Here is a 4,172-nt window from a genome sequence, read left to right on the forward strand (position 1 = left end):
AAGATTGTGTTAATACTTATTCCAGGTTTTAAAAAGATCCACTTTTGTTATATACTGTAATTTAAATAAATTGCATTTACATGCCTAGTTTCTGTAATATTATGTATACAAAACCAAAATTGCTCAAGATGTAAATTATGTATACCTGCCAAGATACCTTCTCCAGGGTGTCTGCACATTTTAAGTTAATCCATAATATAAAAATGACTCAATGTGACTGTTGATTTGCTGAACTTTACATATCACAAAGTGAATCATTTGTGATACTTTAGTTAATAAAATGGGGATTTTTTTTTTGAGTTATTTATCAAGCAAGCATTACCCAGGGTGATTGGGCAATGACTTTGTGTGGACCACAAATATTGGTTTTTCCCATTAACAAAATTTTTGTTTTTTTAGAAACTAATATGTTTCACACTATAGTTTGTGTAACATGTGTTCGCATTATCTATGTTTCTGTTACTTTTGTGCTTTTATTCTTTTTAGACCTTATTAAAAACATAAAAACAAGCTCCTGTAATTTGCACTTTCTCCCAATTCTTAACATCTCTTGTATGGCAACCAAAATTACTGTAAAAAGAAAAAATAAATATACTATTGCACTAAGGTTGTGGTTCTGATTGCAAAGTGAGAACTTTCTGAATTAAAAAGTTGCCAAGCTTGCAATCCAGCCATTTGACCTCTATGAAACTGACCAGATAATATCTGCCCAAAGAGTGAAAATCCTTTCAGTGAGCTCCTCCGCCTTGGTTCCATCTCCTGCAAGTTTTCTCACTGTACAGGTGGAAACGAGCATTATTTTAGAACCATGAGAACAGCACCACGGACGTCTGTGAGCACTGCTGTGAGGGAGCTGAGGCCCGGCTCTCCTGTCTGAGATGGAAGCAGAAGGGCGTGGCGGGCGAACCAGGTGCAGACCTTGCTCCTCAGAGCAGAGGATCGCGCACACGCACAGCTGGCTGTCTCCTTGCTGCCAGGCACGCAGGCTGGGCAGCCTCTCTGGCTGACACAGAGCCAACCATATTTTTATGAACAAGTGTGCACTAAGGCTTGGGGCAAGAGAACGTGTCTTCTGGCAGAGAACTGAGCCAAGAAGACATGGGCTATTCCTTCCACTGTAGGGAAGCATATTTTAAATATTGAACCTCTTCTTAGGTCTCATCAGTGAAAACTCACGGTCTTTAGTTCCGGAGCAGTTTCTTCTACTTTGGCACATTCTCCCCTGGAACAGCAGCCACTGTTTCTATGTTAATGACAAATTCTCAGCCTCAGTGAATCTTGTGTAGTTTACGCTCCCCGAGGTCCACCCGCTACTCCATCCAGTGGCTCCTCTCAGATCTTCACCGCCCCCCAGCCCCATGTCCAATGGCTTCTTCCAGATAAATTTATCCGTCTGTCATGTTAAGGAAAAAATAGATACTGGAAGACTTTTTCCGTTTATTTGTACTTTACCCGAGGCATTTTAATAACCAGTAAACTGGGACGTCTTGTGTATTTGTAGTGATCCGTGTACACATGCAAGAAGGTGTCCGTTCTACGGCGGCCATTTGTCCAGGCAGCCGCATGCAGATGGGCCTGCACCAGCTTTGTGGGCAAATGGGCGATTCCAGACCGGCTTCTCAGACTTCAGCGGATCCGATCACTTGTTCTTAATCCACGCTGTACCAGTGCTTTTGTTTCTTTACTGTTCCTGTAACATGTTTCTGCAGTTCAGTCTTTACCGCATTATGTTTAAAATTACAACAATCATTGTCCATTGCTTCTCTGGAACTCTTTGTTTATAGAAATTCTGAAATTTTACTATGAGCCTTCAAATAAATACAGAAAAAAAAAAAGAGGAAAAAAAGTAAAGTGTGTGCCTTGGGTGTTTTGAACCTGATCTGCATAAAACCATATTGTATTCAAATGCTGTATATTTAATGAGAGGGTAAATACACCTTCAATGTATTAATGTAGCTGATAAAATAGTTCTAGTGCCTTGGTTTCTGAACTGAGAAGCCCCTATCAATGCACAACAAAAAGCGAAAAAACGACTCAAGAAATGAAATGTTGAGAAGACCTGGACATGACTCTAGAGCCTTTCTCATCATAAGACTGTGGAATATACACAGTCATTTAAGTTAAAAATAAACAGAAAATTGAAATAAGACTGTGTTATTAATTAATTTTCCATTAAAAGTGCTCTCTGCTATACTATTTTCAGTATTTTCATTTAGTTAAAAATACAAAAACATGGTTGAGAATTTGCAAGGAAAAGAAAACGACATCTCTGAGACCTATTTCCCCGTGTTGTGTCGCCTCCCAGTGGTCCTTGTTGGTAATGCTTATCCAGTCAGCAGCACCTCCATCATCTCCACATTTTCTTAAAAATAAAAATGCTTGTTTTTAATGATTGAAGCCACTCATCACAGAACTTCCATTTTTTTGTAAGCTACAGGCATGGCAACCAACACACAGTCTCTTTTTTTAAAACTGTGAGAAGTCATCAGACTCTTCTCAAGGCCATGGTCTCCACTTCCTCAGTTAAAACGTTAAGCTCCCTCGCACAGCCTCAGTCATCTTGGAAGATGGGTCTGAGGTGTACAAAGCGTGTCAGGAACCACCGCCCTGCCTGGGACTAGATTAATCCCAGCACAAGTGGAAGTCCGCAGGGCGTTTCCACCAGGTCAGAGCAGCAGCAGCCTCATCTTCAGGGACCCTCGGCAAGCAGGCCGGACCCTCCCAGAGGCAAGGCAGATGCCGCGTGCTAGGTCCACAGCACGTCTCTGGGTTCTTCTGCCACGTGTCTGGGCTTTTTCACCTGATAAGATCATCAGCGGTGCTATTACCAAGCCAAGGCCCACCAAATACACAGATTTTTCATTTCAATCCACAGATGTAGCCCACATCTGAGAATCTGAAGGGGGTGGTCGGGGATGACGGCCAGGTTTCTTAGGTGGTGATACTGCACACACCACTGTGGCCTCTGCTGGAGGTGTGCAGGAGTCCAAGAACCGAGGGGGCGAGCCAGTGATGACAGCCGCTAGGCAGGGCAGGCAGGCAGGCCCTATGTGAGATGCAGCCCTGGAGACGGCCAGGTCTGCAGGACAGCGGGGACGACCGGCCACTCGCCTCTCCCTGGTAGTTTGCAACCTGTCCCGATGCCCCGACACCTCAAGTCCTCCTGCCACCGCCCACTCAGAGTCTTCCGTGCCAAGGGGCTTAAATAGAATTCAGTGTGTTCTTCAAACCCCACAACTCAAGAGCAGGAGGGGAACACAGTCCTGGAAGCTCTGGGAAAGAGACCACAGCACAAGACAGAAATCAGTCATTTCCAGGCACGGTCCTGAGAGGGAGTATAGCGCAGGCACCTGGAAACTCCCGTCAAGCTCTCTGCACCAGGGACCACTCAGAGCACTGCACGCACCGAGCGTCTCACAGCGCTGAGATGGGAACAAACAGCCCCATTCCACAGACGAGACCAAGTCTCGCCAAGGTCCACAGTGAGCACAGGAGCTGCGCTAGAGCTCCCTCCGCCAAGGCCAGCTGTAGGGAAGAGCCCAAGGAGTGCTGCTGGTGCCAGGAGCCCCCTGACGACAAGGACACATCACTCTGCCCCTCCAAACGCCTCTGTGAAGGGCCAGCGGCTCACGAGGCTGCGCAGAGTGGGCGCTCCTCCCAGCTGAATCGCTTGGGGTCATGAAAAAGGGACATTTAACTCAAAGGGAATCTGGCTCCCTCATTCCCTCGACTAGAATCAGGGAAGCCTGGACCTCAGGATCCCAGGTTTTCACAAAGACATGATATTCGTAAAATGACCCCTGGCTTAGAGATGGGTAACACCTGGCTTAATTTCCACCAGAATCGCACAAGATGAGTATCGCAAAGCTGGTTATCTCCTTTACCCAGCAGGAAACGGAAGCTCAGAGAAATCAGAGGCCCCGTCCAGTGGAGTCCGGCAGCTGGAGACTGAGTCCTACCCAGGAAGCGGCCCGGCCATCCTCCCGTGAAACTCTCCTGCCCCCGACCTGAGCTACCACAGCTCTTCCCAGTGTGCTCTTTTGTGGCCCCAGTCAGTCCACGCCACCTTCTGCAGCTTGCAACTGCAGGTTCCTGGCTGACCAGCATCTGACCCCCACGCCAGAGTGTCTTCTCCCACCCTCTGCAGCCCCCTTCTGCAGTGAGAACTGGGG

The sequence above is a fragment of the Bubalus kerabau genome, chromosome 5 (assembly GCF_029407905.1).
Source record: "Bubalus kerabau isolate K-KA32 ecotype Philippines breed swamp buffalo chromosome 5, PCC_UOA_SB_1v2, whole genome shotgun sequence".
NCBI lineage: Eukaryota > Metazoa > Chordata > Mammalia > Artiodactyla > Bovidae > Bubalus > Bubalus kerabau.